The sequence below is a fragment of the Cervus elaphus genome, chromosome 12 (assembly GCF_910594005.1).
Source record: "Cervus elaphus chromosome 12, mCerEla1.1, whole genome shotgun sequence".
Taxonomy (NCBI): domain Eukaryota; kingdom Metazoa; phylum Chordata; class Mammalia; order Artiodactyla; family Cervidae; genus Cervus; species Cervus elaphus.
This window is the reverse complement of record NC_057826.1, coordinates 97,358,504-97,372,206: the sequence shown is the minus strand read 5'-3', so window position 1 is coordinate 97,372,206 and position 13,703 is coordinate 97,358,504. Positions and strand designations below refer to the sequence as shown.

Below are 13,703 nucleotides of genomic sequence, written 5' to 3'. Positions count from 1 at the left end.
TCCACATTTACTCTATCACCAAATCACTTTGTTTTTAACTTTTACTGTTTCTTGCATTTTCTCCTTTTATCTGTCTCTACTACTCATTCTGCACCTAACCACAGCCACTTCCACCTGAACATTACTGCAGCCTTCTAACTGGTCCCTTAGGGTTCATTCTTTCCTCCTTGAATTTGTTTTCACTCAGAAGCCAATGTAATCTTTTGCAATTGCAAATAAGATCATATTATCCCTTGACTAAAAGCTTTCAATAAATATGCTCTCGGAATCAATATTAAGATATTTAATATGTCTTCTAAGGCCCCAAACAATCCACCCTTTTGATTGCCTTAGAAAACCTATTGTCACCTTTCTCTGCGTTGGCTGCAGTGAACTATATTGGTTGTCTCTTGATTATTAAATATAACATGCTCATACCTGACTCTCTCCATTGTTATATATGTCACAATAATAAACATATAATTGTGCGGTGAGTAGTTTTATGTCTATTGACTTTTACAGGCTTTAGCCCAGTTTGTCAGATTCCCTGCTCTATTCCCAGAATGTGACACAGGGTTTGGTACAAGGAACTAGGAAATAAAAGTTGATGTATCAATGAATAATGTTTTCTTTCTCCTGGCTTTTAATTTATAAATGTGTGGAAAAGATACAGCATGGTCCAGATAGCCTACTTCTCTAGAAAATTGACAGCTGTTTACAAGTCCATTCTTAAAATTGGGCCGTCATACATCCTCCATTCTCTCAATATTGCTGCCTTGAGTAAGAGAATGCTACTCCCTGGGGTCTTGCCTCAGAAGGACCGTACCTTCCTTGGGAGCCTGACTGTGTTCTCCTTCATGCCTCAGAGAGAGCGATAGCCTCCTTTTTGCATAATGAAATAGTTGCTAATAGCAAGGTGAGCACACTTAGCTGACTTCCCTGTTATCTGATCTGTGTTGTCCTTGGAAATATTTCAGTGACATTCTGTTTTCTGTACCAGCATGCCCCATCATCTATCAGCCTACCAACTCCTGGAGACATTTATATGCTTCATGCATGAATAATTTGACTATCCACAGGGAGTTTAAATTCCTGTCCAAAATGTAAGACATCTCACCAACCTTATAATTTCCAAGTGAATTCATTGTAAACAGAGGCTTTATACAAAGAATTGCACTTAGTGCATTATTTTCTGGTATAGTATGACTTAATGCATCTCTATTGATAAAAATATATATGCTTTTAAAATTATACTCATAATTGATTAAAAATAAGCCATTTCCCTAACTGTTTAGGGGAATATAAAAATATAGTCATTATTCTGTACAGGTAAATAAGAAAATCATCATGTGTAAGTGTTCTACTTGCACCATTCAATTAATTTCCTTTTTTTAACTTGGTATTTGAATGGCATAATAGCCTATGTATTATTTATTACATATGTCAAGACAAGAATAATTTTGAGGACTGTGCTTCCCATTGCTAATAAAAATTCTTGTGGGATATTTAGGATTTTACTGGGCAACATGATTAGCATTACCTTAAATCAATGCTTGTTTCATACCAACTGTATTCTCCTTAGTGTTATTTGCCATGTTCCTATATGTAGAACAAAACTTTCTTAGACTGTAGTCTAAGAAAACCTAATGAAAAACATTTCAAGTTGTTTTTATAGCAATATAACAGCTGATATGTTCTCATAGATCTGAAATTTAATCATAAAACGACACAGTTATGCTTGGCTCCTGTTATCAAATATAATGCAATTAATAATTGATATTGGGGGAGATGCACAGAAGATAGAATGAACATAGGAAAGGATGGATCACAACTAGCCCTGGAGAAGTCAAAGACTTCCCTGAGAGGATGATGAGTCTTCCAGGAATGTCACATCAGTTTCTGCTTGTGCTTGACACTCCCCACCTCACCCATCTTGTGTCGTTACTACACCTGTCTAATCCCAGCATCCCGAGTACTAGGCCGGGGCACAGACCTCCGCAGCCCCTGCTTGGCCCAGACAGAGGTCAGAGAGGGAGCACTGCCCGTCTGGCTGTCCCAAGGGCAGAGCCCAAGCCCACCGCCAGAGCGGCTGCTACCGGAACGCTTCCTGTTCCCTGCCCCTGAAGCCTCTGAACTCAAGGTGCCTCTGACCCTTTCCACTTTCAAAGCTGCTCCTTTCAAAATGCATTCTAGGCTGTGATTTTCTCCAGTATTTCTTCAGAATCTGTTTTCTTTCAAGGATTCCTCATCGTTTTTGTTCTTTGCTTTCAGAACTTTAAAATTTTTTTCTGTCACTTTTAAGGATTTAGGGCAGAAGTGTCACAGCTTTGTGTTCTCAGGGCACCATCTTGATCCAACCTCCAGAGCATTCATTATTGTTTTGAGAAGCAGTGAACCACAAAATTATGTGTAAGACATGTTTCCCAAGTGTTTCTGAAAGATTTTTTCTTTAATTTTTTACATTTATATAATGTGTCTGAATATATTAAGCGTTTTCATATGAATTATCCTTTCCTTTCCTAACACAACTACTTTTCACTTTGCTGTTTTTAAAATGATGTCTGTTGTATGTTGGGTGATGCATAAGAAATACAGTTAAAATATGAAATACAAGCCTTGCTGGATTTTGCTCTGGAAAATAGGCAAAAAGATATTTTCCTATGTGTTAGTTGGAAAACTGAGTTTAGGACAGAATGAAGGAGGGAGAGACTGGAATCAGAAAGGCCAGCTAGTAGATTTCCACAGAAATATAAGCACTAAGCTGATGAGACCCAGGATTAAAGTCAAATAGAATGGACAAGAAGATATGAAGAAATATTTCAAGGAAACACATGATAGTTCTTGGTGATGTTGGATGTGAGTGATGGGAAGAGGTAATCAAAAAAGATGCCAAGGTTTTCATTGTAAAGAAGACAGAGGTGTCATCTGTGAAGACGGAGAACTCTGAGGGAGCGTGTCCTATGCCCCGAGTGACACACTCACACTGGGACCTTGAACTAATTCCTATAAGCCTTGAAGTCAGAGTAAGGTGATTTCATCTTGGACCCCGTCCAAGGAAGTTTATTCCTGGAAGTCCTAGAAAGATTTCATTACAACATTGCTTTTCACTTACAACATGATTATGCAACTTGGATGTAACAGGAGAGTCACAAGTGAGGCTCCAGAGCACTTGCTTGCCCTGTAAAGAAGCCCAAACACCTGAAACCTGAAAGAAATTTTGGTGAGCCTATGAAGCCAAACTGATGAAAAGTTAGACTGCTAATAAAAATGTACAACATGAGCTGTACATTGATCCTGGGTTAGTTTAGGTTTATGTTCACTGCCCAAGGAACATTACCAGTCACTGTTAGTAGTAGGATGACCTGATTAAAAAAGACTGGGCAGATAAAATTGCCTGTGGGATTGTAGATATTTTTGGACTTCTCAGCAAGATTCCTGGAACCATTCTGTTTTCAGCATGTCCGGGTTTGACCTCCTCTTGCGGTCCTTGGAAAAATAAATACCACCAGGTATGGTAGGGTAGGAGAGCAGAGAGCCAGCAGGGGCAAGGCTGTGCCTGGCTCCAGATCCCCAGCAGGTCTGTGAACACATTAACATTACCCTTTTAAGATCTGTCTTCCAAGCTTCATCCCAAAGGCCTCTAAGTTGCTTTGGTTGCCTAATTTATACTAAACAGCAAGAGGAAATGCTCTGGGGCACAGCTGCCTGGCACACTCTCTTCTCTTACTCAATTATTGCCTTTTTTTCTTTGGCAAAAACTTCCATTCTAAAAGCAGTTTCTTCTTTTTAAGCTTGTTATCTTTTTCCCTTTGAGTGGTTGGATCTTTTGCTGCAACGTTTCAATTATACCGCAGGTTTTTTTGGCTAGCTAGAACTGGTGTCTGTCTTCCTAGTACAGTGGAGTCCCTTTTAGAGTATTTAGCAGTCAAAGACAAAAATTTCTGCTCAGAATGACTTCTTCTTAGATAAAGACTCTCCATCTGAAAGAGATAAGAGAACATGTTATCTAAGCTGTAATTAAAAGTATTGGGAATCACCACTTTAAACCCTTTTTCTGCCCTAAGAACTTACATGTCTGAATCAGGTCCTGGTAGATATTATCAGAAGCCCACATGGGCAACACATGGATCTACCCCTAAGGCTGTGAAGTAGGAGGCAGAAAAACTTAGTCTTTTCCTGATTTCTGTCATTCTTTTTTCAAAACTTGTTCTTTGGCTGATCATCCATATGTTACCTTTCACATTGCTTCAGCTTTCTTGGGAAATGGGAATGAATATATAGAAATTACTTTGAGAATCCCGACTTCCCTGGTAGCTCAGCTGGCAAAGAATCCGCCTGTAATGCAGGAGACTCTGGTTCGATTCTTGGGTCAGAAAGAACCTTTGCAGAAGGGATAGGCTACCCATTCCAGTATTCTTGGGCTTCCCTGCTGGCTCAGATGTTAAAGAATCTGCCTGCAATGCGTGAGACCTGGGTTCGATCCCTGGTTGGAAGCTCCCCTGGAGGAAGGCTTGGCAACCCACTCCAGTATTCATGCCTGGAGAATCCCCAGGACAGAGGAGCCTGGTGTGCTACAGTCTATGGGGTCGCAAAGAGTTGGACAGGACTGAGCGATTAATCATACACCCACACTGTGATGATCATTATAACATAAACAGGTTCTATGTATCCTTGCTGATGTTCAAAGCTCTGGAAATAAACATCTTGAGTACAAATGTAAGGTTATATGGGTCATTTTGCAGTAATGATGGGAAAAGCTTGTTTATGAGTGGAAAAATTCAGATCTAGTCTTTTAAATATATTTGGTTTCAGCTAAGTTATTAAATCTCTTTGAAGTCAGTTTTCCTCATATACAAAATAAATGATTCAGACCTTATGATTTCAAAAGCCCCTACTAGTTCCCACATTCTTAGGAATCTTTGCTAAAACTTATTATATGGTATCCCTTCATGAGAGTTACCCTTGCTGTTGTTCAGTTGCCCAGTTGTCTGACTCTTTGTGACTCCATGGGCTGCAGCATGCCAGGCCTCCCTGTCCCTCACCATCTCCTGAAGTTTGCCCAAGTTCATGTCAATTGCATCGGTGATACCATCCAGCCATCTCATCCTTTGACACCCCTTTCTCCTTCTTCCTTCATTTTTTCCCAACATCAGGGACTTTTCCCATGAGTCAGCAGTGTGCATCAGGTGACCAAAATACTGAAGCTTCAGCTTCAGCATCAGTCCTTCCAATGAGCATTAGGGGTTGATTTGCCTTGAGACTGACTGGTATCTCCTTGCTGTCCAAGGGACTCTCAGTAGTGTTCTCCAGCACTACAGTCCAAAGGCATCAGTTCTTTGGTATTCTGCCTTCTTTACGGTCCAGCTCTCACAACCATACATGACCACTGGGAAGACCATAGCCTTGACTAAACGGACCTTTGTCAGCGAAGTAATGTCTCTGCTTTTAAACACACTGTCTAGGTTTGTCATCGCTGCCGAGAAGCCATCGTCTTCTGATTTCGTGGCTGCAGTCACCATCTGCAGTGATTTTAGAGCCCAATAAGAGGAAATCTGTCATTACTTCCACCTTTCCCCGCTTCTATTTGCCATGAAGTAATGGGGCCAGATGCCGTGATCTTAGTTTTTTAACATTTTGTTTTAAGCAGGCTCTTTCACTTTCCTCCTTTACCCTCATCAAGAAGCTCTTTAGTTCCTCTTTGCTTTCTGCCATTAGAGTGATATCATCCACATATCTGAGGTTGTTGATGTTTCTCCTGCCTATCTTGATTCCAGCTTGTAATTCATCCAACCCGGCATTTCTCTTGATGTGCTCAGCATATAGGTTAAATAAATAGGATGACAGCAGACATCCCTGTCATACTCCTCTCTCAATCATGAACCAATCAGTTGTTCCATATAGGGTTCTAACTGTTGCTTCTTGATTGGCATACAGGTTTCTCAGGAGACGGGTAAGATGGTCTGGTATTCCCATCTCTTTAAGACTTTCCACAGTTTGTTATGGTTCACACAGTCAAAGGCTTTAGTGTAGTTGATGAAGCAGAGGTAGATGTTTTTCCAGAATTCCCTTGCTTTCTCTGTGATCCAGCGAATGCTGGCAATTTGATCTCTGATTCTACTGCCTTTTCTAAACCCAGTTTGGATGTCTGCAAGTTCTTGGTTCACGTAATACTGAAGCCATGTGCTTGTGCTTCGTCACTCAGTTTGTCTGACTCTTTGCGACCCCATGGACTGTAGCCTGCCAAGCCGTAGCATGCAAGATTTTAAGCATGATCTTACAAGCATGGGAGATGATTGCAATTGTCTGATGGTTAGAACCTTCTTTAGTACTATCCTTCTTGGTAACTGGGATGAGGAATGACCTTTTCCAGTCCTGTGACCACTGCTGGGTCTTCCAGATTTGCTGACATATTGAGTACAGCACTTTGATAGCATCATCCTTTACTGTTTTTTTTTTTGTTGGTTTTTTTTTAGGTAGGAATTTTAAGAATTTAATCTGTAACCTAGATTCTTTGCCAAATTTGTGATGGAATTATCAATCGAATATAATTATTGAGATTTTCCATAGGTCTTTGTTCAGGTACCAGTAAAGGATCAATCTTAGGACAACCCTTGAATTCTGAAAAAGAACCATTTTGTAACACATCTGTGTTTTTTTTTTCATTTTCACATGTCTGAAGTTGGGATATCTTAAAAATTAACAGTGTTTTCTCTTTGTCAATCTATGGCATCTTTAGGACTTGATGAAATGTGAGACATGCCCTGTTGTTCTTCCTGCATTTTCTTTTTAAAATGATTTTGTTTATTTTTGGCTGTGCTGGGTCTCTGTTGCTGTGTGGGCTTTTCTCTAGTTGCAGTGAGTAGAGGCTACTCTCTAGTTGCAGTTTGAAGGTTTCTCATTTGCTGTGGCTTCTCTTGTTGCAGAACACAGTCAACAGGGCATGCAGGCTTCAGTAGTTGTGGGCTCAGTAGTTGGGGCTCCTGGGCTCTAGAGCACAGGCTTAGTTGGTCCAAGCCATGTGGGATATTTTCAGATCAGGGATTGAACTTATGTCTCCTGCATTGGCAGGCGGATTCGCTATCACTGAGCCATCAGGAAGGCTCCTTTTCCTGCATTTTCATGACTTTTTCTGACTTTCCCTCCAAACTTCCTTACCACAATCAGCAAAACGCTTCCCAAGGACTCTGGCCACATTTCAATTGTATTAAGAAAGCTAATGCTTAAAAGAGAAACATAAAAGATAAACAGAGTTAAAAACATTGCTAAATTAAGGTATGTATAAAAGGAGACTTGGAAAACAGGCTAGTTTATAACCATATGAGACTTGGACTTTAGATCTACTCTCTGGACTCACTACACATGGATTCTTATAATCATATTTGGCTCTAAGTCCCAAACAGATTATATCTATCAGCCAATTAGAAGACATATGTGACAAACAAGAGTCAAATCCAGAAGGGATGTTCACATATAATCTTATGAGACCAGGAGGAACTGGGAGGGATTCATAATTCTAGAGATCACCAAAGCAGAATTACATCAGTTGTGATACCATCTTATGGTTTCCAAACTAGTGAGGGTATTACGCAATGCCAAAGTGCAGGTGCTCAGTCACTACCCTAATCATTCTATGTGGGCTCCTCTGAGTTGGAGTCAAATATTCTGGGATTGTCTCTTGAAGGAAAGCAAGTCTCAATCTGTCACCTTCCTCCATTTCTTATTAGACATTAGCTACATTTCCTCTAAATTTAACATGTCACTTTCCTGTTATCCATGTCCAGTTAACTGCTTCAGGTTACCTTTGATCAGGATGTACTGGTTATAACCCCACCTCCTCAAGGTAATAAGTATTGCATCTATATTTCCCCCACCATTTTTTCATGTATGGATACTAGTCACTGGTGAATAACTAAAATATAGGTGACTAGGGAGCCTCTTAAGTACCACCTGGGGAATCAGTCATTGTTTAGAAAATCAGGGTTGCAATTAGTTCATTGTATAGTAACTTCTGCTTTACTTATGTATTCACTAAATAACAATCGATTTTCTCTCAACTATTTTACAAGCTTCTTGTTTTAACTTCTAGGAGATGATCCTTAACCCTCTGAGGTGTCCTAGCTCCACATCCCAATTGAATTATGTGTGATAGAGTGTATATTTTAAGCCTTGTCATCTCAAAACATACTCTCCAAGCCTTCCCCAAGTTCCAAAGTGTAAATTTAATCAGAGAAGAGAGAAAATGCAGAAAGAAAGGAAAAAAGTCAAGCAAAACAAAACAATAATAGTTTAGCTATTAATATTAAGTTAAGCAAGGACTGGTAATTCCTCCAGAATACGGATAATATTCTGAGCCATGTCCTTTGAGCTGTTTTGCAGATACTGAAACTGCCACCAGATGCAAGAGGTTAATTGTTTGCTGCCCACAGCAAGCAGACCCCAGATGGGTTAGAAACAGAAGGTTGATGATGTCGACTCCTAATTGCCTCACCATCAGCCAATGAGAAGAATGTCCATGAGCTGATCATGCACCCCACAGCCCCCCGTTCCTCACCTTATGTTTCCCTGAAAGCCACCAGTTTGGGTCTGAAGAGCACTAGCTGCTTGGACTCCTATGGTGCCCTGCAATAAATGGGCACCTTTACAAGCCAGTGTCAGTAGATTGGCCTTACTCTGCTCAGCCAAGAAGACCCAAGTTTGGCTCAGTAACAATGCTGTGAAAGCAAATGACTTTTGGGGGTTATAGCAAATATTAAAACATATTGTGCAGTCATAATTTAAAGAGGGCTACTCAGGGCTGGAAGGAAATATGAAACACACAAGGCACACGATTTGAAGAGAAAGCCAAAGTTCCAGACTCTCAGAGAGTGTGAGCAAAGGAAACACGTTCTGCTTAGACAAATATAAGGTTCTTGTACTTAGAAATGCTGGGTAGGATATGTAGCTCTAGTAACACTGGCTGAATGGCAAAGTACAGACGTTTTCACTCTACCCATCTGAGCAACAAGAACAATCAATTCACTGTGTAGCATAACAAAGTGCTTGGTACTTAAATACCTTAAGTGAATGACTTTCAGTGAGGGAACATATCTGAATAACTCTTACTATATCCTGAGAATGTGAAAGTAAGAGTGATGTTAGAAATATTGAAGTCTTTGGAGTAAGAGCATGTGATTGAAGACCTCATTTAATGGGATCTTTCCTGTGGACCCGCTGGTGGGTGAGGAGTTTGGAGCTCTGGCTGAAGCCCTTCCCACATTTGTTGCACTCGTAGGGCTTCTCTCCAGTGTGGACTCTCTGGTGGGTGAGGAGTTTGGAGCTCTGGCTGAAGCCCTTCCCACATTTGCCGCAGTGATAGGGCTTCTCCCCAGTGTGGACTCGCAGGTGGATGCGGAGGTCTGAGCTCTGGCTGAAGCCCCTCCCGCACTGGTAACACTGGTAAGGCTTCTCCCCCGTGTGTGAACAGCGGTGGATGTGAAGGTCTGGACTCTGACTGAAGCCCTTCCCACACTCCCCACACTTGCAGGGCCTCTCCCCTGTGTGGATGCGCTGGTGGATGTGCAGTTTGGAGCGCTGAGTAAAGCCCTTCCCACACTTGTCGCACTTATAAGGCTTCTCACCTGTGTGGACTGAGAGATGAATGAGCAGACTTGAACTCCTGGTGAAGCCCTTCCCACACTTACCGCACTTATAAGGCTTCTCATCTGCGTGGACTTCACCTGCGGATGAGGGGACTCGAGCTCCTTGTGAAGCCCTTCCCGCACTGATCACATCTGTAGGGCTTTTCTTCTGTGTGGTCCCTCTGGTGAAGGACTAGCTCTGAGCGCTCACTGAAGTGCCTACCACACTGACTACATCTGTACATTTTCTCTGAAGGGCGGATTTTCTCACCAGGGTGACCACCTGGGCTGGTACATGTTTTCCCACAGTCTTGATGGCGACAGGGCTTCTCCTCTGTATGAGCTCTCTGATGATGATGACTGGCCACCTAGGATTTCCAACCTCAAACGTCTTTGTGGTTATAGTCAAAGGGCTCCAAGGATTCTTTCAACTGGCCAGTATGGCAAATTGTCTCCCCTTTGAACAATGGCAAGACCACTTCTTTTACATCAGCCACAAGTTTATCTTGAAGGTTCTCTGAACAACGCTCAATGGGAGGACTTTTTCCCTCTGTCAGTTTCCTCTCAGTGCTTTCTTCAGGTACAAACAGACTTTTGCTTTCCTGAGGATCCTGGGGCTCATTCTTACAGAATGAGGAGTACTGGGTGGCCATTTGGATTGGGACTTTCAAAGATGAATATTCTTCACTCTCCATGTTTTTTTAAATCATCACTCTGAAGAGTCACCACACTGCTTGTGGTTCCTGGAAATATGAGAAGATACTTTTCTCCACTTCTGACAAGTAGAAAGATCCAGTTCAGGGTTACTTACCCCTCCCTGTGAATATTCACAATTTAATTCTGACTCCTCATTACTGTACTAAGCCACCTCTTCCAAAATTTGCCAGCAGGAAAGCTCTTGAGGTGATAGATATCGTAAATACTTTATCTTCATTTTCCACAAAATTTTCATTCAAGTCTCCCGCTGAGACCAAGGAGAGGTAGTTCTCCAGCATCACAGCTCTGTGCAGCTTCCTGTGTGCTGAACAGAGTCCAGCAACCCCAGTCTTGCTTGGCGAAGTCCACAGAGGCATCCGTGAATGCTACCAGTTCCTGAAACTTGGTCATTTTCTCCTTTCAGGAAGGACAGATTCCTCTCATGTGGAGTCCGATACCTGGAAGCGCAGGATCTGTTTTGAATAGCTTTACCAGAATTCCATCGCATCCAGTAGCTTCATTATAGTACTGCTTCCTAAGGCCCACTTGAGTTCACACTCCAGAATGTCTGGCTCTGGGTGGCTGACCACACCATCATAGTTATCCAGTTCATTAAGATTTTTTTTGTGCAGTCTTTCCATGTATTCTTTCCATCTCTTTTTGATCTCTTCGGCACCTAATAGATCTCTACCATTTCTGTCCTTTATTGTGCCCTTTATTTGAGCAACATTCTTGCCTGGAAAGTCCCATGGATGGAGGTGCCTGGTAGGCTACAGTCCATGCGGTTTCAAAGAGTCAGACACGACTGAGCGACTTTACTTTTTGAGCAACATATTCTCTTGATATTTCCAATTTTCCTGAAGAGATCTCTAGTCCTTTGGCCCCTGTTGTTTTCCTCTATTTTTATGCACTGTATATTGAAGAAGGCCTTTTTGTCTCTCCTTGCTATTCTTTGGAACTCTGCATTTAGTTGGATGTACATTTCCTTTTCCCCTTGCTTTTTGCTTCTTTTCTTTCTTCAGCTCTTTGTAAAGCCTCCTCAGATAATCACTTTGCCTTCTTGCTTTTCTTTTTCTTTGGGATGGTTTTGTTCACTGCCTCCTGTACAATATTACAGACCTCTGTCTGTGGTTCTTCAGGCATACTGTTTACTAGATCAAATCCCTTGAATCTATTTGTCACCTCCACTGCATAGTCATAGGGGATGTGATTTAAGTCACACCTGGCTGGTCTAGTTGTTTTTCCTGCTCTGTTTAGGTTAAGCCTGAATTTTGCAAAGAGAAGCTGCTGATCTGAGCCACCATCAGTCCAGGCCTTCTTTTTGCTAACTGTATACAGCTTCTGCATCATTGGCTACAAAGAATGTCATCAATCTGATTTTGGTATTGACCTTCAGGTGACGTCCACATGTAAAGTCGTCTCTCGTGTTGTTGAAAAAGGGTGTTAGCTGTGACCAATGCGTTCTCTTGGCAGAATTCAGTTAGCCTTTGCCCTGCTTCACTTTGTTATCCAAGGCTAAACTTGCCTGTTACTCCAGGGACAGTTAACCCCAACCCCCTCCCACCCACCACCCCCCACCCAAAGAAGCTGGACACAGCTGCTCCTGGGACATATGAGACAAGAAAAGGTGATCTGGACTTGGTGGGGAAGATCTGGAATGTGGAAAATCCAGATCATGTAGGTAGAGAAGGTCAAAAGAAATAAAGTAGAAAGAAACCTTACTTTAGGCAGGATAGGGAGTGGGGAGTTACAGAAACAAAAACCGTGGACTTCAGGTCAGTGGTTTTCAAACTTAAGCCTGCATCAGAATCAAACCCCTGGAGGGTTGTTAAAACACAGATTGCTGGCTCCACCCCCAGAGTTTCTGATCAGTGGTCTGCTGTAACACCTGAAAGTGTGATTTCTACCACCACATTCACAGTGACGTTGATGTTGCTGTTTCCAGAGACCTCCTTCGAGAGCCATGTAAGTAAATTTCTCACTTTTAGGAGCTGTAACCTGTAGAAGAGTGTTTTAGCTCTGAAGTAGAATCAAATAGCAGAGGAATGAATGGGATATTTTTTCATGTCCTTTATAGTTGATTCCAAGATTGGTATTGGAAGGGATTGCCACTGGGGACAGTGGCTGCTGTCACTTCTTATTACTTTTATGTATCAGTACTGTGGGAAGATGGGTAGTTACTCATTTCCTCTCTGCTGCCTTTCCAGAGGACAATGAAAAATAGTCATGCATTTATTTATTTTTCCATTCAACAAATATTTTATTTAGTTCTTACTACATCCCATTCACTTTGCTGGAAGCTGGGGATCTAGTTATGAAAAAGAGAACAGACCAATATGTCTATTCATGGAGTTTCTATTCCAGACTGTAGTAAAGAGAACTCAGTGCAAACAATTCCCGTTGTCCAAGGAAGAAAGTTTAGTAATCAGATATTTATAAGGTTCACCTGCTCTATTAGCACCCTAATACACACCTGAGGCTCTGTTCAGTTCAATTCAGTTCAGTCGCTCAGTTGTGTCCGACTCTTTGCCACCCAATGGACTGTAGCATGCCAGGCTTCCTGTCCATCACCATCTCCTGGTGCTTGCTCAAACTTGTGTCTGTTAAGTCCGTGATGCCATCCAACCATCTCATCCTCTGCCATCCCCTTCTCCTCCTGCCTTCAATCTTTCCCAGCATCAGGGTCTTTTCCAATTAGTTCTTTGCATTAGGTGGCCAAATTATTGGAGCTTCAGCTTCAGCATCCGTCCTTTCAATGAATATTCAGGACTGATTTCCTTTAGGATTGACTGGTTGGATCTCTTTGCTGTCCAAGGGACTCTCAAGAGTCTTCTCCAACATCACAGTTCAAAGCTTCAATTCTTCAGCATTCAGCTTTCTTTATAGTCCAACTCGCACATCCATACATGACTACTGGAGAAACCATAGCTTTGACTAGATGAACCTTTGTTGGCAAAGTAGTGTCTCTGCTTTTTAAATGCTAGGTTTGTCATAGCTTTTCTTCCAAGGAGCAAGCGTGTTTTAATATCATGGCTGCAGTTACTATTTGCAGTGATTTTGGAGCCAGAAAAAAATAAAGTTTGTCACTATTTCCATTGTTTCCCCATTTATTTGCCATGGGTGATGGGACCGAACACCATGGTCTTAGTTTTTTGAATGTTAAATTTTAAGACAGCCTTTTGGCTCTCCTTTTTCACATTCATCAAGAGGTTCTTTAGTTCCTCTTCACTTTCTGCCACAAGGGTGGTGTCATCTGCATATCTGAGGTTACTGGTATTTCTCCCAGCAATCTTGATCCCAGCTTGTGCTTCATCTAGCCTGGCATTTCTCATTATGTACTGTGCATATGAGTTAAATAAGCAGGGTGACAATATATAACCTTGACGTACTTTTTCCCCAGTTTGGAACCAG

General features: G+C 41.7%; 1 pseudogene; it reads right to left on the bottom strand.

The window, feature by feature from the left end:
* Window positions 1-9,159: 9,159 nt before the first annotated feature.
* On the bottom strand, window positions 9,160-10,669 carry LOC122705874 (annotated as a pseudogene).
* Between the last annotated feature and the right edge of the window lie 3,034 nt (window positions 10,670-13,703).